At 43.3% G+C, this 23805-nt stretch overlaps 2 pseudogenes; both read left to right on the top strand.

Annotated features, from left to right (window-relative positions):
* The first annotated feature begins 3358 nt into the window (after positions 1–3358).
* Positions 3359–5557, top strand: LOC128589329 (gamma-tubulin complex component 5-like; annotated as a pseudogene).
* Positions 5558–22691: 17134 nt separating this feature from the next.
* Positions 22692–22861, top strand: LOC128589868 (40S ribosomal protein S29-like; annotated as a pseudogene).
* The last annotated feature ends 944 nt before the right edge of the window (positions 22862–23805 follow it).

Below are 23805 nucleotides of genomic sequence, written 5' to 3'. Positions count from 1 at the left end.
GAGCAGAGGCAGGGAGGGCTCTGGAGGGCATGTGGCTACCAGAGTCCCTGGCCAGACGAGTGGGCCAGTGTGGAGGCAGGGAGGGTATAGGAGGGAGGATACAGGGTTGCGCAGCTCCCGCAGTTCCTGGTCAGGGCATGCGGAGACCCGGTGGGCACAGGTTGCGGGTCGGGGGTCATGGTGCAGCTCTTATGGAGGTCTGGGCGGTGCCAAGCCCAGTAGTTTGAGGTTGCTATGAGCTGTGATGTCACGGCACTCTACCCAGGGCAACAGCCCAAGGCTCCAGTGTGCCAAAACCGGTCTCACTCTGCCCCTGAGGTTAAGGCTGTAAGGTAGCTCAGTCCCCGCCTTTAGGCTCTCAGTCACTAGATTACTAGCTCCTGCCTGATCCTTGCTCTGTTACCCTGAGGGCAGAGCTTGCCAGGGCAGTTCTCTCATGATGGCTCCCTGCGGCCCACAGCTAAACACTATTAGCTCCGTCCAGCTCAGCGGCTCAGTCTGGGGCCCTAGACAATGCCCAAAGTTCTCTGCACTCTTGGTCAAGCTCTCCCCAAGGTAGTTCAACTAAGTGCCAAGTCCAAAAACACTGAAACAGTTTATAGGTAAGGACTTTCCAGTTTGCAGTCTCACTGCTGCTTATACTTATGGCTGCCGGCAGGATTAGGTTGATCGAACACATGCAGCCATTTGCCAGTTTTCCACTGTTTTGTCCTCCTCTTGGGGTCCAGAAGTCCCTTGCTGACTCCCTGTATCCTCAAAGGGATGATTATAGGCAGATCCCACCAGGCAGAGATGCCTGGAGTCTTATCTCCCCAGACTCACCGTGCTCAGTTGCAGGGAAGCTGTTACCAAATGAACCTTTTTTTCCTTAATAAATGTTAGTTATATATGTAGTATATGTGTGCACACACACACACTCACCATAATCAAAGTTTGTGTTTACATTTTTTTTCACATTCAGTCTAAAGACTGAAAGTCTGCACACTGAATTTCTGATTTATTTAACCATTTCTTGTGCTTTTGAGGTCTTTTGCATATTTGTTACCAGTAATATGAATGGCTAATGCTTTATCCTCCTTTATACATAATTGTATTCAAGTAAATTTCTTTTCATCCCTGTCCCTAGTTTTTGGACACAATAGAATTTTTTGGAAAAAACAGTGGGAGATGAGGGATATATATAGTTGTTAAGAGTTGTAATAGACATTGAAAACTAAGAAAGGGGGAGGATAGAAGAAGAGTGAGTGATGAAAAACTACCTACTGGACAAGACATGCGCTGCTGTGGTGATGAGTTGGCTGAAAGCCCTGACTTCAGCAAGATTCAACTCATCCATAAAAACATTAAACTGGGCTCTACGGGCCTAATTCTAACTTCAAAAAACTAATGAAATTCCAGGAAATGTCTTTAAAAATTCAAGTCCTTATAATGAGACTCATAAAAAGATGAAGCTGTCTCTCCCCATTGAAGCTTCAGTGGGAGAGGATCATCTGTCATAGATTAGTTCACGGACTCGTATTGGTAATGGATTAGAATACAAATCCTCACAAGGACCTTTATCTTGTTTTCATGTGCAGCATAGAGACTTGGAGGAAGATGTATAATTATAACTGACTGTCCTTGGAGGTATGATTTGAATAAAAGAATATAGACCTAAAGACTTCAGAAATGTTTACATGCCCTGTGAAAAATGATCTCCAAAAGAACCTGCAATTCTGACTGGTTGCTACTATGATCTGAACATCTGTGTCCTTCCAACACATTTACTTGTAGGAACCTCATCACCAAAAGTATGGTTTTAAGAGAGGAGCCTCAGGAGAATTGCTTGAGCCCAGGAGTTGGAGGTTGTTGTGAGCTGTGATGCCACGGCACTCTGCCCAGGGTGACAGCTTGAGGCTCTGTCTCAAAAAAAAGAGAGGAGCCTTTGAAAGGTAATTAGGTCATGAGGAGTCCCTGTCACAAGTGGGATCAATCAGTCCCTTTATGAAACAGCTTGAGAGGCTTGGCGCCTGTAGATCAGCAGCTAGGGCGCCAGCCACATACACCAAAGCTGGCAGGTTCGAATCTAGCCCGGCCCTGCCCAAACAGTGACACTACAACCAAAATATACCCAGGCGTTGTGGTGGGCGCCTGTAGTCCCAGCTACTTAGGAGGCTGAGGCAAGAGAATTGCTTAAGCCCAAGTGTTTGAGGTTGCTGTGAGCTGTGATGCCATGGCACTCTACCAGGGATGACATAGTGAGACTCTGTCTCAAAAAAAAAAAAAAAAAAAAAGCTTGAGAGAGCCTGTTTTCCCCTTTACACTTCCACATCAACACAGCAGCAAGGTGTCATCTTTGAAGCAAAGAGCAGCCCTCATCAGAGGCTGAATTAGCTGGCACCTCCATCTTGAATTTCCCAGCCTCTAGAACTGTAAGAAATAAATTTATATTGTTTATAAACAGTCTAGGTATTTTTTATAGCAGTAGGAGTAGACTGTGACAGTGTCTTATTTAATAATTTGCTACCTTGGTACTAATATTGTATCAACATCTCTCTATTCTTACCAGTTAAATATTTGCAAGAGTGTTGTCAGATCATAAAAGGATAATTAACTCTTTTCTGTCACATACATGAAAGAAATAACAAATGCCTATGACCCACTTTAACAATGAGATTGAGAATCTTTTTAAAAAAAATTTCAGTTCTCTCATAATGGCTCCCTGCGGCCCACAGCCGAACACTATTAGCTCTGTCCTGCTCAGAGGCTTAGTCTTGGGCCCTGGACAATGCCCAGAGTTCTCCGCACTCCTGCCCAAGCTCTCCCCAAGGCAGTTCAACTGAGTGCCAAGTCCAAAAACACCAAAACAGCACACAGATCTGGTCTGAAGAGAGTGAAGGGGAAGATGACCAACAGCCCTTAAGCAGAGAGGACTCTGGAATCCAGGTGGACAGGACACCGTTAGAAGAACAAGATCAAAGCAGAAAACTGGCTCCTTGTGTCAGCTGGAAAGCAGATGAACCAGATGACTGAAGCTGGCTAGAACAGCATGTCGTCCATCAGTACTGGACAGCTAGGCCTTCACGGTTTCCTCATAGTTTAGATTTACACTCCAATTTAGTTGCTGTCTGGGACCAACACTTGTATAGCAGTGATCCATTATATGTTCCGGATGACAGGGTCTTTGTTACTGAGACACAAGTTATTCGGGAAATCCTATGGTTACTTTCAGGGGTGAAAAAGCTCTTTATATTTCAGTTGATAGATGGGAAGGTAACTGTGAGGAACAATATTATAGTAACTCATTTGCACATAACTGTTACGGTCTGTACTAGAACAAATAGCAGCATATGGCCAGGTGGTGTTTCGATTCCAGGAGTTCATCAATGAAATCATGGGACACAGCTCTTAAAGCATGGCACTTGGAAATGGTTCCATTCCTAAGAAGTCCACTGAAGCTCCCTTCAGAACCTACCAAGCTTTCATGTGGGCTCTGTACAAATATTTTATTAGTTTCAAAGAAGAATTGCAGAAATTGAGAAGTGCATCATCAATAATGATACTACGATAACTCTTGCAACAGTGGTGGACAAGTTGTCACCTCGATTGGCTCCGTTCAAAGTTCTACACAAAGTGTTTAGTACTGGAGTAGCAGAAGTTCCACCTGACACTCAAAATGTCGTCCGCGCATCTCACCTGCTCAACACCTTGTACAAGGCCATTCTTGAATATGACAATGTTGGAGAAGCCTCTGAGCAAACTGTCTCCCTCCTGTTCCCTCTGGGTGGAGACAGTATGGCCATACCTGCAGACAGTGGATGAGTGGATTGTGCACGGGCACCTGTGGGATGGCACCAGGGAATTCATCATCCAGAGAAACAAAAATGTTCCAATAAATCGCAGAGACTTCTGGTATGCCATTTACACATCATACAGTGTATCGGAAAAGACAGAAAATGAAGACAAAATGAGTGATAAGGCTAGTGCAAGTTCTGGCAGTGACCAGGGGCCCTCCGGCAGGCAGCACAACATGGTGTCCTTCCTCAAACCTGTGCTGAAGCAGATCATAATGGCTGGCAAGTCGACGCACCTGCTGAAGAACCTGCAGTGTGCAGAGAGCACCACGTGCCAGGCAGCCTTCAGAGATGCAGAAAGAAAAAGCTTGTACACCCTCTTTCTGGAATCTGTACAACCTTGGCTTTGGCATGGAGAAGATCCCACTCCACACATTCTTACCGAGCAAGAAGCGACCACAGAGAACCTAGTGACAATGCAGTCCATTGCTGAAAGGCATCTGGAGCTGGATGACATTCATGATCCCCTGCTCACCATTGACTTCACCAGGTTGTATTTTGGAGCAGAGTGACTTTCAGGAGAAGTTTGCTGGTGGAGATGTTTGTGTGGACTGATCATCAGAATCTGTGACATGCCAGACCTTGCCTCTATCCTCATATTCATAAGCAGTATCTGGATTGCCATGGAAATCTCATGTGGACTCTAAAAAAAGATTATAGGTTGGTAGAATACTTGCAGGCCATGAGGAATTTTTTCTTAATGGAAGGTGGAGATACCATGTATGACTTCTATACATCAATTTTTGATAAAATAAGAGAAAAGGAAACCTAGCAGAATGTGTCTTTTCTTAATGTCCAACTCCAAGAAGCAGTAGGACAGCGTTATCCTGAAGACAGTTCACGTCTGTCTGTATCTTTTGAAAATGTTGACACAGCTAAGAAGAAACTACCTGTTCATATTTTAGATGGTCTGACCCTGAGCTACAAGGTCCCATGGCCTGTGGACATTGTTCTAAGTTTGGAATGTCAAAAAATTTATAATCAAGTATTCCTTCTCTTACTGCAAATAAAGTGGGCAAAATATAGTCTAGATGTCTTACTTTTTGGTGAACTGGTTAGTACTGCTGAAAAACCACGACTTAAGGAAGGTCTTCTACAAGAACAAAACACAGTTGCTCAGTTTGGAACACAGAAAGAACCAGTAAGACAGCAGATTCATCGGATGTTCCTCTTACGAGTGAAGCTCATGCATTTTGTGAACAGCTTGCACAACTACATCATGACCAGGACTCTACATAGTACAGGGCTGGAGTTTCAACATCAAGTCGAGGAAACCAAGGATTTAGATCAGTTGATTAAAATTCACTATAGGTATTTGTCAAGCATCCATGATCGATGTCTGCTGAGAGAAAAGGTCAGCTTTGTAAAAGAAGCTATGGTGAAAGTGTTGAACTTGGCTCTCATGTTTGCAGATGGTTGGCAGGCAGGCCTGGGGGCCTGGAGAATGGAATCTAGAGAGAAAATGGAGTCTGATTTTAAAAACTGCCATATGTTTCTTGTAACCATTTTAAACAAACCTGTCTGTAGAGGATCTTTTCCCCATTTGGAACCTCTAGCACTTTCACTCATGGCTGGCATGGAGCAAAGTTAAATATCTTCAATGTAATAAATGTCTCAGAGTTCAACTTTGTTCATTCCACCACATGCAGCTGAAAAGTGGAAATCTTTATATTTTGGTTCATTTTTTAAACTTATATAGAACCTAGATCAATGGTTTATAGCTATTTTCTCTGGAAATTATTGCATGTGTATGTAAAGTTGTATGAATAATGTACAGTGCATGTAGGCTGTTTATACTCACATATCCTATTGTAAGATAAGATTTATTGACACCTTTACATGTAAATTATATCATCTTTGAAAATGTAATTAGTGGTATTAAAAATATAATACTTAAAAAAAAATTCCGAGTATTACAGGGGTAGAAACATTTTGGTCACATGAATTGGTTTTGCACACTTTGAATCAACGTTGTAAGTGTGCCCATCACTCAGATAGTGTGCCCGTTAGGTGTGAATTTACCTGTCCCTGCTCTACCCTCTCACCTGCTTTGTTTCCACATGTGCTATGAGTATTGAACATTTAGTTCCAATTTAATAGTGGGTATGTATAGTGTTTGTTTTTCCATTCTTTTTTTTTTTTTAAGACAGAGTTTCACTTTGTCACCCTTGGTAGAGTGCTGTGGGGTCAGAGCTCACAGCAACCTCAAACTCTTGGGCTTAAGTGATTCTTTTGCCTCAGCCTCCCAAGTAGCTGGGACTACAGGTGCCTACCACAATGCCTGGCTATTTTTTGTTGCAATTGTCATTATTGTCTAGCTGGCCCCAGCTGGGTTCAAACCATCCAGCCTTGGTGTATGTGGCTGGTGCTATAATCACTGTGCTACGGGTGTGGAGCCATGTTTTTCATTCTTGTGATACTTCATTTAGAAGAATGGTCTCCAGTTCCATCCAGGTTGTTACAACTATTTTTACCATTTTTAATGACTGAGTAGTACTCCATAGTACACATCTACCACATTTTATTAATCTACTCATGTTTTGACAGACACTAGGTTGATCCCACATCTTTTTTTTTTTGCAGTTTTTTTTGGCTGCGGCTGGGTTTGAACCCACCACCTCTGGCATGTGGGGCTGGCGCCCTACTCCTTTGAGCTACGGGCGCCACCCTGAGCCCACATCTTTGCAATTACAATTTTTTTTTTTTAAGACAAAGTCTCATTCAGGTGCTCTGGGGTTGAGTGCCATGGAGTCATAGCTCATAGCAACCTCAAACTCTTGGGCTTAAGTGATTATCTTGCCTCAGTCTCCCAAGTAGCTGGGACTATAGGCGCCTGCCACAATGCCCAGCTATTTTTTAGAAACAGAGTCTCACTTTTGCTCAGGCTGGTCTCAAACTCCTGAACTCAAGCAAACCGCTTGCCTCGGCCTCCCAGAGTGCTGGGATTACAGGCATGAGCCTCTGTGCCCAGGTGCAATTACAAATTGTTCTGCAAAAAACATTTGAGTGCAAATGTCTTTTTGAATAAAATGACTTTTTTTCCCCTTGGGTAAATTCCCAGCAGTGAGATTGCTCAATCAAATGGTAGGCCTAGGGTTGGTGCCTGAAGCACAGTGGTTATGATGTCAGATGCATATACTGAGGCTGGTGGCTTTGAACCTGGCCCAGGCCAGCTAAACAACAATGACAACCACAACAAAAACTAGCTGGGTGTTGTGGCGGGCGCCTGTAGTCCCAGCTACTTGGGAGACTGAGGCAAGAGAATCACTTAAGCCCAAGAGTTTGAGGTTGCTGTGAGCTGTGACACCACAGTACTCTACTGAGGGCGACATAGTGAGACTCTGTCTAAAACAAAAACAAAATCCAAAACAAATTGTAGGTCTACTTTTAGTTCTTTGAGGCACTTCCATCTACTTTCCATAGAAGATGTACTAGTGTGCAGTCCAGTGTTTCTTCCTATATCCATGCCAGCGTCTGTTTTTTGGGGACTTTTTGATAACTGCCATTCTTACCAGAGTTAGGTAATATCTTATCGTGGTTTTGATTTACACTTCTCTGATGATTAGAGATGCAGAGCATTTTTTCACATGTTTTCTGGACATTAGTCTGTTTTCTTTTGAAAAGCTTCTGTTCATGTCTTTTGCTCGCTTTTTAAATGGGATTGAGTTCTTTATAGATTGTTGTTATCAGGCCTTTATTGGATGTATAACATGAAAATATTTTTCCCCATTCTGTATGTTGACTGTTCACTCTATTGATTACTTCCTTACCTGTGCAGAAGCTTCTTAATCAAGTCCCATTTGTTAATTTTTGTTGTTGCCGTGATGGTTTTTGGAGTTTTCTTCATAAATTCTTTGCCTAGGCCAATGTCTATGAGGATTTTTCCAACATTTTCATCTAGAATTCTTATACTTTCATGACTTAGGTTTAGGTCTGTTATCCATGGTGAATTATTGTGAGTGGTGCAAGGTGTGGAACCTGTTTCAGTTTTCTACATGTGGTTATCCAGTTTCCTCAGCACTATTTATTGAATAGAGATTCTTTCCCCCAGTATCTTTTTGTTTTCTTTGTCAAAGATCAGATGGAAATATGAGGATGGTTTTATATCTGGGTTCTCTGTTCTTATCTGTAGGTCAAACCAATCTCAAACCCAGCAGAAGAAAAGAAATAACCAAGGCCAGGAGGTTATTTACGCCTGTAAGCCCAACACTCTGGGAGGCTGAGGCAGGTGGATTGCTGGAGCTCAGGAGTTAGTTCAAGACCAGCCTGAGCAAGAGTAAGACCCCCATCTCTACTAAAAATAGAAAAATACTAGCCAGGTGTTGTGGTGGGTGCCTGTAGTCCCAGCTACTTGGGAGGCTGAGGCAAGAGGATTGCTTGAGCCCAAGAGTTTGAGATTGCTGTCAGCTGTGATGATACCACAGCACTCTATCCAGAGTGACAGAGTGAGACTCTGCCTCACAAAACAAACAAACAAAAAAACACCCCCCCAAAAACAAACCAAGATCAGAGCAGAACTAAATGAAATTGATAAAGAATTCTTCGGAAGACAAAAGAAACAAAAAGATAGTCTTTGAAAAGATAAACAAAAATCACCAGTTAATTTCTTGCTAAATTAACCAGAAACACAAAAGAAAGGATTCTAACAAGCTCAATCAGAAATGCAAAAGAAAAAGTCACAACTGGTGCCATGGAAATACAAAATATCATCTCTGAATACCATAAAAATCTCTATGCATATAAAGTTGAAAATGTGGAGGAAATACACAAATTCCTGGAAACACACAACCTCACTAGACTCAATCAGGAAGAACTAGAACTCCTGAACAGACCAACATCAAAATTGAAGCAGGAATAAAAATCTCCCAACAGAAGAAAGTCCTGGACCAGCTGGTTTCATACCCGAGTTTTACCAGACCTACAAAGAAAAACTGGTACCTATAGCTGCAGAAATTATTCCATAACATCAAGAAGGAAGGAAGCCCCCCCTCCTCACTCATTCTATGAAGCCAATATCACCTTGATACCAAAGTCAGGAAAGGACACAACAAAAAAAGAGAAAACTACAGACCAGTTCCCTTAAGAACATAAATGCAGGCATGGTGCGCCTGTAGCTCAAGCGGCTAAGGTGCCAGCCACATACACAAGAGCTCACGGGTTCAAATCCAGCCCGGGTCTGCCAAACAACAATGACAACTACAATCAAAAAAAGCTGGGCGTTGTGGTGGGCATTTGTAGTCCCAGCTACTTGGGAGGTTGAGGCAAGAGAATCACTTAAGCCCAGGAGTTGGAGGTTGCTGTGAGCTGTGGCTCTGTCTCAAAAAAGAAAAAAAAAAAAAAAAAAAGAATATAAATGCAAAAATTTTCAGTAAAACCATAGCAAACAAAATTAAGCTGCACATCAAAAAAATAATTCACCATGACTAAGTGGGCTTCATCCCAGAGATACAAGAATGGCTCAACACATACAAGTCTATAAATGTAATTCACCACATAAATAGAAGCAAAAGCAAAGACCATAAGATCCTGTCAATAGATGCAGAAAAAGCACTGGACAAAATTCAGCACCTTTGGTGGTGCCTGTGGCTCAGTGAGTAGGGTGCCTGCCCCATATGCCGAAGGTGGCAGGTTCAAACCCAGCCCCGGCCAAACTGCAAAAAAAACAAAAAAATAGCTGGGTATTGTGGCGGGCACCTGCAGTCCCAGCTGCTCGGGAGGCTGAGGCAAGAGAATCGCGTAAGCCCAAGAGTTAGAGGTTGCTGTGAGCCGTGTGACGCCACTGCACTCTACCCAAGGGCGGTACAGTGAGACTCTGTCTCTACAAAAAAAAAAAAAAAAAAAAAATCAGCACCTTTTTATGATAAGATCACTTAACAGATGGGACATATATCAAAATTATAAAAGACATTTGTGACAAACCCACAGCAAAAATCATCAAAAGCATTCCCACTTAGAAATGAAACCAGACAAGGTTGCCCGCTATCACCACTTCTATTCAACATAGTGTAGGAAGTCCTAGCCAGAGCAATGAGACAAGGGGTGGAAATCAACAGTATCCAAATGGAGAAAGAAGAGGCCAAACTATTGTTTTTTGCTGATGGTATGATCTTACATCTAGAAAACACTGAAGATTCTGGTAAGAGACTCGCAGAATTGATCATCAGAAATGTCTCAGGTTACAAAAATCACAAATTTGTACACAAATCAGTAACATTCATATATGCCAACAACTGTCAAGCTGAGAATCAAAGACTCAATAGCTTTTACAATAGTAACAAAGAAAATAAAATACCTAGGAATATACTTAACCAAGGAAGTGAAAGACCGCTACAGGGAGAACTAAGAGACACCAAAGAAGGAAATTGCAGAGGATGTAAACAGATGGAAAAACATTGTGTTCATGGATCAGAGATTCTTACCTTAATCAATTTACATTATAACTTCAAGCCACATTTTTAAAAAACAGGTTTCTATATATTCTAGTAGGATTATTATTATTATTAATTTTTTTTTTTTTTTTTTTTTTTTAGAGACAGAGTCTCACTTTGTCACCCTTGGTAGAGTGCTGTGGCATCACAGCTCACAGCAACCTCCAGCTCTTGGGCTTAGATAATTCTCTTGCCTCAGCCTCCTGAGGAGCTGGGACTATAGGCACTTGCCACAATACCCGGCTATTTTTTGATGTTGTTATTGCAGTTTGGTTGGGGCTGGGTTCAAACCCACCACCCTGGGTACATGGTGCCAGTGCCATATTCACTGAGCCACAGGCGCTGCCTCTGGTAGGATTATTTTTCTTTTTAACATCAGTTGTGAGACAACCATCTGATTTCACAAATGCAGACATCTTAAGAAATGTGGATTTTAAAATAGAACTTAGAATGAAGAAAACCTGGCATTTAAAAAAATATAATTTTTCTTGTATTATTTCTGTATTCATGGATATTAAATTGTCCGAGTTATGGTCCTATAATTTTAAGGCTGTTCTTAACAGGGCATAATAGTCAGGAGAGTCTCCTTCTTCCTGTTCCTTAATATTTTGTTCTGGGGAAATCTGTGTAAAATAATTATTAAGAACAACTTAAAAAGTACATGAAAGTACAGTGTCACAAAGAGATTACAGGAAGCATTCTGAATGGTTAGGAAGCCTCATTGGTTATTGGCAGCCCGTCAAGTGACCCAGGAGGTAAGGACTAATCTGTATTAACTTTGAATGGACACCTTGCATCTTTCAGAACTGCAGTCCTCACCCTCAGGCTGTGGACTGGTGCTGGTCTATTAGGAACTGGGCTGCACAGTATCACTATCTGAGCTCCCTTCTAGTCCTGGGTCCTCCCCTTCCTGCCTCCTGTCCACAGAGCCAAAAAGGTTCTGGCTTGTGTCCTGTTAGAAACTGGGCCTTGCAGAGGCAGGTGAGAGGTGAGTAAAGCTTCATTTGTATTTATAGCCACTCCCTTCTCACATCACTACTTGAGCTTTGCCTCCTGTTCCTCATTCCCCACCTTCAAGGAAAAACTGGGACCTGGTACCAAAACAGTGGAAACCACCGTTTTAGAACGAAACAGGACAGTGCTATCTTTGCATTTTTCTCCAGCTTGCTGCCTTCTCAAATACTTGCAAGCTACTAGGTCTCCATCTGATCTCTTAAGTAATTCAGGATCCAAACAGATTACTCTGTTTTGCTTTACCTGAAGGCAGTGTTTCGATCTTTATAGCTCCAGCTGTATCTGTATTATTACTCAATAGTTTTATAAGGGCTTACTTTGTTTGCTTAAATATATTTATTGAAAAAGGAAACTTTATATGATGATTTTAGATGCAAAAACTAATATCAAAAGACAAAACCTCAACAGATTTATTTATAGATCTGTCTCATATTTGTGATTCACACATGGGACAGCCTATGTTTTACAAAGGAGAATGCGCTTTCTCTGGGCAGTGTGAGAACAGTGAGTTTGATAAGGTGGAGAAAAGAAAATAGAACAAGGAGAAAAGCTGATTGGCTAATGTCAGGTTACTCCAGGTTGCTTTTTGGAGGGGAGTAAAGATCAAAGCAGAGGGTATGTCCTTATTGTGCTGACTCAGGTAGAGTGGGGTCCCCTGTGTTTTCAGAAAAAACTTACCTGTTTAGAGATCTACTTGTTCCTTGAAGTTTCAGTTTGATTACGTAGCACTTAGTATATGTAATTTTATTCTGGTTTGATATGGTCTGATGGGGCCTAGTGCAGGAGCTCAGTCCAGAACAATGACATCTCATAATTTTTGATTGATGTCATTATCACACTATACATGCAAAGCAATTGTAGGCCAAAGATGGGCCCACATCAGAAAACCCCAGAATTCATTCATGTGTACCTGCTTAAAACCACCAGTGTCTTCTGAAAACTGTTCCTGGCTGATAAAGTTCTGCATGATCCAGTCTCTGCCAACCACTCTCTCTGCTCCATGCCCCACAGTGCAGGGACAGTGACCATTCCTAGCCCCAGCTGCCAAGCTCTCCTCCCCTGCCTTCCACCACACTTGCCACACTCACTCTTCCTCTGCACTTGGCACAACCAGCTTTTTCTTGTCATTCCAACCTCAGCTTAAATGTCACCTCCTGCAGTGATCACCGTTGGTGTCCTTCCCAGGAACTCTCAGTGCCTTTTCTAGTTCTGTTTCACCACTCTGTGGTCCTCACACCTTCCACGCCTCCAGCAGCACACTTTACATACAGTATTCTGTTTAAAAAGTTAATTGAGGGCGGCGCCTGTGGCTCAGTGAGCAGGGCGCTGACCCCATATACCGAGGGTGGCGGGTTCAAACCCAGCCCCGGACAAACTGCAACAACAACAAAAAAAATAGCTGGGCGTTGTGGCTGGCGCCTATAGTCCCAGCTACTCAGGAGGCTGAGGCAGGAGAATCGCCTAAGCCCAGGAGTTGGAGGTTGCTGTGAGCTGTGTGATGCCACAGCACTCTACCGAGGGCAATAAAGTGAAACTCTGTCTGTACAAAAGTTAATTGAACAGGGGGAGGGAACGTAGATAAATGGCTGGATCAGTACATCTGAAGAATTAGAATTCACTTGAATAATTAATGAGAAGGGCAGACACTTGTTAATTACCACCTGCTTGCCAGAAGAGTTTTCAGAACAACAGAGAATTGGCTAGGGGAATAAAACTAAGACAGGATCATTGAAAGAGGAATTATGAAGACTGGGTATCATATCCAGAGAAGGCTGTTAGCAGAAAATGGGAAGGAAGCTTTGCTTATCTGGGGACTAACATACAGAACAATCTATTTGCTAGACAAATCTATTTGCTATTGATTTCCATTAAGCAAATTTCTAAAATATCATAGATTGGTGTGCAAAGCAGACTGAGCCTCACGAACACACAGAGCACAATGCCAGCTTCTGGCTACCGTTTATGGCAGATTGGGTTACGGCTGCCGTGCCCTCTGAAGGGCCAGTGCGGCTGTGTCAGATGGTGGCACTCTCACTCTCCCTGGGCCTTGTATGATGCGATTTCTAGACTGATCAGGGCCCCCCAGTGTGGAGAGGATGTGAATCGTGGACTGCACGCCTCCTGTCTGCCTGCCTTCCTGCTCATTGATCAGACTGAGTGCTCGGCAGTTACATTTCCACTGAGAAAACTGCACGCACACTTACTCTTCTCTCCTGCGCTTTCCCACACCACGCACAGTCTCCCTCCTAATAGGAGATGAGCTCCGATCTCATTCATTGATTTTGTTTTTCCGGTTGCCTTTTCTGGGAAGACACATTACTGTGATGCAAGGTGTGAGAGTGGCTGATGTTTGTAGGAAACAGAGGTTGGAAGAAGATAGCCGGGCAGAGTGAGGTACCCACCTTGTGGACAGCCAGTGTTTCACCAGGGCCTGCCACTTCCCAGGCCTGCCTGCCACTGGTAACCCGTTGGTGGCCTGCCCATTTGGGGTTTTGGCTGGAACCAGATGTGTGTGTGCTCACTGTATCACACTTACAGCACTTATAAAGGAGCACTAGCCCTATAAGTGCCAAGGCAGAGGAGAGGAGAGAAGTTGGATTGGAAGATTTTGCTCCTCTGCCAGCATCTCCCACAGCTTCCTGAAATAAACATTTAATCTACATAAATGCTTACTTCTTGTATATAAATGTAGCTTTGAATTAAGTCTCAGCACCTCTTTAAATCTTAAGATTGCCCCTGAGCCCTTCTGGGGTAATAATTTGCACAAAAGGTGCCTTCCTGGCCAAAGAGAATGCCTCCCAGCCTGGAAGTTAGACCAGCAGCTTTGAACTCCATCAATTGGTCTGAAACTTGACACCCCTGTGTCATGACCACTAGGAAGAATGCTAGAAACTAACTACAGGCAGTCCTGGGTTGCAAACAAGACAGGTTTTGTAGGTTTGTTCTTAAATTGAATTTGTATGTAAGTTGGAACAGGTACATTACCCGGAACAGCCTCCATTTGTAAGTGCGAGTTGTATGCAAGTCAGATGTTTGTAACTCAGGGACTTCTATAGATCTTGACTCCCTCCAATCACCTCTGAGTGAACCAAGCAGAATGAATACAGCCATGGATCCTGAGACGGACTTGGAGACATCTACTTGAGTTGACCCTTAAAATTAGCAAAGTAGATCTCACCTGGATGGTGCCTGTGCAGCCGCTTGTAATTTTAACTTTAGCTAGAAGCAAACAAATGACAGATAAACTAAACACAGAGGCTTAAACAACTAGAGATTTCATTGATGATTTCTCCTTGGTATTTTAGAGCTTCAAAACCTTCCCTGAAGTGAGAAGTAACCCTCAGGAGGGTATTAGAATGTTGCCCTCAGGACACAGAACTCTTATCAGACAGCGGAAGGGGTGGAAAGCAGCCAATTGTCAGAGAAGCCTGGGTGACTCACATGCAGGGCAAAACCCAATGGGAGACAGAAGCTGCTCTTTATTTTCCGAAGAGGACTGTGTTGCTTGCCTCTGCTGCAGGCCCCGTCAGTTGTCTATCCAATACCCTATCCCCCGTCCTGTCCTTCTTCAGTTCATGTGGGATAGCTGTGTGCCAATGGCAGTCAAATCCCACTGAAACTTAAACCAATCGTGACAATGCTGTTTTCTGCTTTCCCAGACTCTTTTGTAGATGAGGATGGCCAAGTGGCCTCATCAGAGCCAAGGAAGTATAAGGGAAAGTTTGCTGCGGGGATTTTGGAAAATCACATTTATAATAAATGGGTATGGCTAGCATTAAATCCTGCATTCATGTAATTATAAAGCTTAGTGACATGGCAGCCATTGTGTGATCATTAGGCCCAAAGCATGAGGGCAAGTATCAAGAGGAGGGTAAGATGCTGGTACCCCCAAGAACTTCTGTTTCTGGCCAAGCTGGGACTAAATTTACCCTTCTATTTGAAGTGAACATAAAAGAGGGGAGATATGCAAAATAACAGGCTTTTTTTGGTTTGTTTGTTTTTTGAAACAAAGTCTCACTCTGTCACCCTGGGTAGAGTGCTGTGCTGTCATAGCTTACAGCAACCTCAAACTCTTGGGCTTAAGCAATCCTCTTGCCTCAGTCTCCTGGGTACTGGGATGCGTGCCACAATGCCTTCCTAGTTTTTCTATTTTTAGTAGAGATGGGGGTGTCACTCTTGCTCAGGCTGGTCTTGAACTCTTGAGCTCAAGCCATCCACCTTCCTTGGTCTCCCAGAGTTCTAGGATTACAGGTGTGAGCCACTGCAGTTGGCCATGACAGTTTTTTTTTTTTTTTTTTGTAGAGACAGAGTCTCACTTTATGGCCCTCGGTAGAGTGCCATGGCATCACACAGCTCACAGCAACCTCCAACTCCTGGGCTTAAGCAATTCTCTTGCCTCAGCCTCCCGAGTAGCTGGGACTACAGGCGCCCTCCACAATACCCAGCTATTTTTTGGTTGCAGTTCAGCCAGGGCTGGGTTTGAACCCGCCACCCTAGGTATATGGGGCCAGTGCCTTACCAACTGAGCCACAGGTGCCACCCCTTGTTTTTTTTTTTTTTTTTGTTTGTTTTTTAAGACATTGGGAGATCAGACAATGAAGAGCAGTGATACAAAGGAAGCTTGGGAAAAGATTAGGCGAGCCCTATCATTGCCTTAGATTACTGCCCTGAAGGAGAGGAGGGAGCTCCAGCAGAGCCCATGGATTTCCTGAGCTGAGGTGATGAAGTGAAGCATCTGAAAAGGACAGCATAGTTGGGCGGCGCTTGTGGCTCAATGGAGTAGGGCGCTGGCCCCATATGTTGGAGGTGGCGGGTTCAAACCCAGCCCCATCCAAAAGCTGCAAAAGGAAAAAGACAGAGCCTGACTTTTGGGGCAGCGCCTGTGGCTCAAAGGGGTAGAGCACCAGCCCCATATGCTGGAGGTGGTGGGTTCAAACCCAGCCCCAGCCAAAAACTGCCCCCCCCAAAAAAAAGACAGCATAGTAGAGCTTGCAGAGGACCAGGGAAGAGATTGCCATCCACAACAAGGAATCCAGATAGTTTCAGCTAAGTACTGATCACACATATGTGTGAGGAAATAGCCAAGGCTGGGAAAAGAACAACCCAAATGGATTACAGGATGTTTTCTGATCATGATGAAATTAAAATAGAAATTACTAACAGAGGCTCGGCACCTGTAACTCAAGTGGCCAAGGTGCCAGCCACATACACCAGAGCTGGTGGGTTCGAATCCAGCCCAGGCCTACCAAACAACAGTGACAACTGCAACCAAAAAATAACCAGGCATTGTGGTAGGCACCTATAGTCCCAGCTACTTAGGAGGCTGAGGCAAGAGAATCACTTAAGCCCAGGAGTTTGAGGTTGCTGTGAGCTGTGATGTCACAGCACTCTATCCAGTGTGACAGCTTGAGGCTCTGTCTCAAAAAAAAAAAAAAAGAGCAAAACTGTGGATAGGCATGTCACCAAGAAAATGTATTGAAATAAGCCCATAAAGATATGTTCAATATCATTAGAGAAAAGCAAATTAAAACCAGAATGTACTACATACCTGTTAGAATGGCTAAAGTAAAAATAAAAGAAAACAAAACAAAAAACAAGAACCCTGCCAAGGATTCACAAGGATACAGAAGAATTGGAATTCTCTCATATGCTTACTGAGTAATACTACTCAGTAATAAAAAGTAACAAACTACTGGTACACATTGCAACATGGGAATACAAGGAAAGACAGAAGGGAGATGTTATAAAGGGAGACAGGGAAACATTTGGGGGCACTGGATATGTTCATTATCTTGATTGTTGTGTTGGTTTCATGGATATATACCAATGACAAAATGTATCAAATTGTATGCATTATTTATGTGAAGTTAATTCTATATCAATTATACCTGTTTTTTGTTTTTTTTTTTTTTCCCCGAGACCCACTTTGTCACCCCTGGTAGAGTACTGTGACATCATAGCTCACAGTACCCTCAAATCTTGGGCTCAAGTGATTCCCTTGCCTCAGCCTCCCAAGTAGCTGGGACTACAAGTGCCTGCCACAATGCCCGGCTATTTTTAGAGATGGGGTCCTCACTCTGGCTCAGGCTGGTGTCGAACTCATGAGCTCAGGTGATCTACCCACCTGGGCCTCCCAAAGTGCTGGGCTTATAGCATGAGCCACCGCACCCAGCAAATTATACCTGTTTAAGCTATTTGTGTGTGTGTGTGTGTGTGTGTGTGACAAAATCTCAAGCTATCACCCTGGGTAGAGTGCTGTGGTGTCATAGCTCACAGCAACCTCCAACTCTTGGGCTCAAGCGATCCTCCTGCCTCAGTTTTTCTATTTTTAGTAGAGACAAGGCCTTGCTTTTGCTCAGGTTGATCTCAAACCCGTGAACTCAAGCAATCCACCTGCCTGGGCCTCCCAAGTGCTAGGAATACAGGAGTGAGCCACCACGCCCAGCCCTGTTTAAGCTATTAAAAAAAGGAAAGAAAAGATGCTATCCTTGACATTGTTGAATCTTAAATGGACCAGTTGTCCATCTCCAAATCTTTGGGTTATGAAAAAAAAATACAATAAGTCAGTTTTTCTATTCTTTGCATTTGGTAGCATAATTTACTGTGATATCTACCCAACATCTTGGCTTACATAATAAAAATCACAGAATATTTGAACTTGAAGGGACTCTGGGGATCAGCCATTCATACAAAGCCTCCCCTGTCTGCCTCGCTTCTTTATTGTACAGACGTGGAAACAGAACCTACAGAAGTGGACAGGTTTGGCCAGATGCACACAGCAGATCTGTCAGGAGATTTGGGATGAGAACCGCAAGGTCCTGACTCCCAAAGCTGGGCTTTTTCCAGAACGCTACCCTGTAGTCTGCCTTTTTAATTTTTAATTTTTATTTCCTTAAAACAGCAAGGAGAAAAAATTCAGAGTGGAATTTAATGCTTGCAAGTGGAATTACCTAGAGGAACTATTGAATGTTTTATAAATGAGGTAACCGAGCCGTGGGGTACAGATGAGAACAAGATATTTTCTCTTAGAGTCCCAAAGCCACAACTGAACACTGGTTTTTTGAGGCAAGTGAAAGAAAATAACATTACTTGCCCCAAATGATTCCCACATAGACGACTTACTTCCAGTAGGCAACATCTGCCTTTGTTAAATAAGTACTCCTCTGGGTGTGCATGCCTGGAATAGCAATCCTGAAGTTTCTAAGAATTCACATTCTAAGTTTCTAAAAGTTTCACATTTTAAAAGTGAAGTGCAAAAATTCAGTCATCTTGTGTGAGTTGGCATTTTTTAAATGGCGTGTCTTTTTTTACTATCTAGAAACTAAATTTGTTTTAGGTTAGGGCTTACTCATGAAGAGCTGAATGGCTGTCTTATTCCTAAACTGTTCCCATCTTTGAGCAAAGGCCAAGCAATGAATATTCCAGCTGAGATAGAATAAGTAAGTTAATATCACCAAGTCATGGGTAACTGAAACCTTCCTGGTTCCACCTGCTATTAATATCCTATGCGTCAAACAAAAGTCAGGCACTGCTAAGGAAAACATTATTTAATGATTCTTTTTAAAGTACACTGAGGAAGATTTTATCCAGGACCATCACTGTAGGTACAGGGACCACTGCAACTGCGTCTTGGAGTGAGGGGGAAGGAGTGGGTTCAACTCTGAGTACAGCTGAGGAGGAAGACAGTTCTATCCTTCCAGTGGATGGAAATGACTAAGGGGGGTAAGGAAGAGTCTTGCTGAAGACAGGCCAGTGTAGTGTGGTCACACATCACCTGCAGCAAGGTGAAGAATGCGGACCTGATCAGATATCACGGCACGGGGGGGTTCTTGATAAACTGACTTATTAGCAAGGTTCTTTGGTAAAACTGGATTTGACAAGGAAATGCACTGGGCAGTGCCTGTGGCTCAAAGGAGTAGGGCGCCGGCCCCATATGCTGGAGGTGGCGGGTTCAAACCCAGCCCCCAGCCAAAAACTGCAAAAAAAAAAAAAAAGTTTGGCTAAGTAAAGAATCTTTATCAGAATCTAGTGTCAACCTAAGGAAAGACACTGAGGCAAATTAATAAAGAGAGTTTATTTGAGCTGAGATTAAAGACTATAGACTAAAACACTTCTAAGTCACCTTGGGGAGTGTTCTGGAGAACAAAGGGAGAGGCTTGAGTTTATAAAGAAAAAGGACAAGTCAGAAGAGGGGCAATTACAAAAGTTTAGCTATAATTATTATGGGCTTAACAGTGTTAAAAGAAAACATTTAGACAAATTAAATTTGACGGAGTTGAGTTGGGCAGCTCCCCCAAACCAGAATAGCTCCAGAGAGACTCCTTACTGCCCTGCGGTTGGAGAGGATTTATGGATAGAACAAGGAAAGTGATGTACTGACAATGGAAGTGAGGTACAGAAACAGCTGGATTGGTTGCAGCTTGGCGTTTTTCCTTATTTAAACCAGATGGACACTTTTGATTGGTCGAAACTCAGTGACTGGTACAAGAGTAGGTTCCAGTCTGTTTAAACATCCAGCTACGTTACAGTTCACTGTTTATGGAGAAACCTTAAGGCTGAATTTAAAATATGTAAGGAAGCAGTGTTAGGCTACAATTAATTTCACAATTCCCTCCTTTTGTCAGGAATTGATGTCGCACTGTCGCCGTCATAAATGTACTTCTTTGGTCTCAAATTCCACCAGGAAATATCAGAAAAGTAGTTTCTGTGAGGTAGGAATAAGGGACTACAGGTTACTTTTTGCAAGGTTTACAGCAGAGGGGACATCCTGGTGCAGGATTCTCCTATTTTCTGTGAGGTTTAAAAAACAAACAGATAAACCTACCTCTCTGTTTTGGGCTCTATATGTTTCCCTAAATTTTCAGTTTGATTATTGCATATTTAACATGAATTCCTCCATTTCGGTTTGGTCTGATCTGTTGGGGCCTAGTGCGCAAGCTCACTCCAAAACAACTGCCTCCCATAATTTTGTTTAGGAATTCCCCGCTTTGGGTTAAGTTCTCACTTAGGTGAAGGAGTGACCAAAACTTAAGGATTGAGAGTTCTTGTTCAAGATGGCTGACTAGAGACATTTGCGCTATAAAAAGAACCAAAATTCTGAACAATTGTAACCAAAGAGAGAACACTAGAGTCCAATGGAGAACTCACAGGAAATACTTAAGGCACAGAACGAGAAGGAAGTGAGAGGCCAGCTTGGCTGAGCTTGGCCAGGGCCCTTGAGGGGTTTGGTATGAGGGGAGAAGGTAAGTGGGAGAACTTGTGTGGTCCAGCTCCCTTCTGCAGACAGAGGCAATCTGAACCACGGGAGAACTCCTCTGCCCTCACAAACCCTGACACTCTATGGGCAGTGTTTTGAGATCCCGAAAGAGCATTTCACCAGACTGGGAACTCAAGCTGAATCACTCACCCCTCTCCCAAGACCCGAGCTGCTATGGCAGGACACCACTGTGGAAGTGTGGCCGTCATGGAACAGCATGGCTCTCTGGGAATAACAACCCCCACATCTCCACACACAGTGAGGACCCACTGAAGCTCCCCCTGCAGGGAGCGCAGAACTCTTGCCCACAGGGAGTGCTACTCCTTGGGGGAAAGAATGGGACAGTACACCAAGAGTGTAGTCCCTGGGACAGAGAAAACTGGAGTGTGTGTTTTCCAGGGTTCAACTGCTTCCTGTCTGGGGCTGTGAAAAGTGACTCTGTGCCCGGCTCCGAGTGAAATCTCCCCCCTCCAACCAGGCAGCTTCTATGCTTTGGGCTCACGCATAGGAATGAGACCACTTCTCCCTCTCTGCACACCACTGCAGACACAGCTGCGCAGGAGGCTGGGGTGGGCAAGCCAGAGGGCTGGCTGGCTGGGCCTTGGAGTGGTAAGTGCAGCCCCACTAGTGTGGAGAGCGAGCAGGGCTCCCACGGCCTGGGAGACATTCAGGGCACGCCCTCCAACTGCTTTCTTCCTGCTGAGTCAACATGTTTTCCCTCCTCTTAAAACAACATGTTTTTCTCTTTCTAGATGTTTTGCCAGAAGTCATGTATCTCTTTCTTCACCTAGTTAATCCTTAGAAACTATGCAAAAGACCCTTCCCTTTTGTTTCTTATCATTAACATATGTTAACAATGTTATGCAGTAGAAACCATCAGCAGAATGAATTGTTTTTGATAAAGTCATTTACATTTTCCAATCATATTGTAAGACCAAAAATATGTTCTTTGTCTATGCTACTTCCTCGTAAGCAACCCTGCTCAGATACTATAAAATTAAGCTGAGTATGCATTTCGGTGCTGGCTGCAGCCTCAGCTGCTTCAGCCCTCTGGATCCCATCCTGTCTCGTCTCTTTTCTCTCATTCCCAAACATTCCCACTTCGCGCTGGTTCGTGACACACCAGTGGTGTAGCCTCCGGGGTTGGGCTTGCACCAAGGGCAGGGTCCTTTCCTGGCATTGCTGCTGCACAGAGCAGGAGACCCTGAAAGCCATGTGTCTGGGGCTGTGGTGGCTGCTCAGGAGGCTTGATATTGAGCCACCAGGCTGGCATCTCTAATGGCCTGGGGCTACATTGCAGGCTAGAAGAAAATTGCAGTGGCTAACTGAATATCCTGAGGGCTGCCACAGTCAGGATGAGGGAGAAAGCCCAGGTGGGACTGGGGCAGCAGAGGGAGGCAGGTCCTGTTCCTGCCTGTTAAGACTGTGGCACTCTCCCCCACCCGCAAGCTGTGATCTCAGAACAGCAGCGATCCCCGACCACCCAGGAATTTAGCCAGGGGCCTGAGGACTCTCTGCCACCCCTTTAGGGCTACACAGGAAGCTAAGGGGCCATGGGCCTACAACTTCAGAGAAGACACGATTTTTACCTCAAATCTGAACAAACTATCAACCAAACGTGAGGGAATAATGAAGACAATTTCAAACACATAAGATAACACAAATTTTACCTCCTGTTCATTTTTCCTCACAAAGCACCAAGAGCATGTGTCCCATCCATCAGGATGAAAAAACCGGAGGAAGATCCATGACCTAGAAAATAGGCACTTTCTAGCAGGAGGTCATGAGAAGACCCAAAATCATGCTGAGGGGAAGCTCCAGGCCTACAGCTGTGCAGCAAGCTTGGAAACAGTCCATGCAGGATAACTCCATTGGGGACAATTCCACAAAAAGAAACTATTTACTCCACATGACTATTTTGCAAAGAGCTTTATTTGGCATGTTATTTATAATTATAACAGCAAATATAAAAAAAGTCAAAAGGGTTGAAAATGATTGTTTCTTGATTTACAAGAATTGAAGATGAGGAGGGCCTTGTGAGGGCATTATTTTTTGTTCTAGTCCCATATTTCTTTTTGAATTTTAGAACTTTATTTATATATTACTGTGATTAAAAAAATTTAATATTTCCTTTTGCCTTATTAGACTCCTGAAAGCAAGATGGGTCACCAGCAGTTCTACTGGAGTCACCTCGAAAATTTGGCTAAGGCTCTCACTCTTGCGGCGTTTGCTCAAACTGGCATGGTCTGATGCGGAAGTATGGCCTCAATATGTGCTGCCAATGTTTTCATCAGTAAGTGAAGGACATCGGGTTTAATACGTTGGACTAAATAATCTTCCTTGAATTGTTTATCCAGGGGGCTGATGCAGTGAAAGAAACCATGCTAACTATTTGTATATAAAATAAAGTTTAAAAAAGTTTTTAAATATTAAAGAGTAAGAGGCCTAGAAATATAAGTTCACAAATACTAAGATGTTTCTGGTACAAAGACTTTCCTGATACCCAATGGGATGCAATAATAACAGTTATGTGAGGTTGGCCCTTATGGGGATTTGACTCTATTGGGACAGCATTTAGTCCTACAGATATGCACACCTGAGAGCTGAATATCAAAGGATGCTTGAACCCTTGAAAACTTGTAAATTTATGAGACTTTTATGAAAGGGCAATTTAGTCATTTACGGTGACCAATATAACTGGCAAGCATGATTGGAAATTCTTGTTAGCAAGAATGCACATTCTCTTCATAGGGAAACAGACTTAAGAAATCTAATTATGTTCAGAGGATGGCTTGATAAAAATGGAGGAAATCAAAGCAAAGAAGAGCATTATATGGCTCCCAGACCACTTTTATAGCTCCCAAAGATCAGCAAACTTTTCCCAAAAGGATTACTTAATACTTTTGGCTTTGTAAACACGCCTTTCAGACTGAAGGTCTTGCAGGAGAGACTTTATCTCTCCTTCAAATTGGAAGGATAATTTTTCTAGACAAAATAGTCTTGGATGGCAGTATTTTTTTTTTTTTTTCTTCAAGTACTTTGAAAATGTTCTGCTCTGTCCTGGTTTGCAAGGTTTTTGTTAAGAAGTCTGTAGCCAGAAAAATTGGTGCCCCTTTCCCTTCCATGTTATTTGCTTCTCTCTTGTTGCTTTTGGGATCCTTTGTCTTTGACCTTTAAGTGTTTGATTATTAAGTGCTTTGGGGTAGTCTTATTTGGGTTGAATCTGTTTGACGTTCCAAGACCTTCTTGTACCTGGATATTGTTATCTTTCTCA

Source organism: Nycticebus coucang, chromosome 1 (genome assembly GCF_027406575.1).
Source record: "Nycticebus coucang isolate mNycCou1 chromosome 1, mNycCou1.pri, whole genome shotgun sequence".
Taxonomy (NCBI): domain Eukaryota; kingdom Metazoa; phylum Chordata; class Mammalia; order Primates; family Lorisidae; genus Nycticebus; species Nycticebus coucang.
Note: the sequence above shows the minus strand (reverse complement) of the source record. Positions and strands in the feature narration are given on the sequence as shown.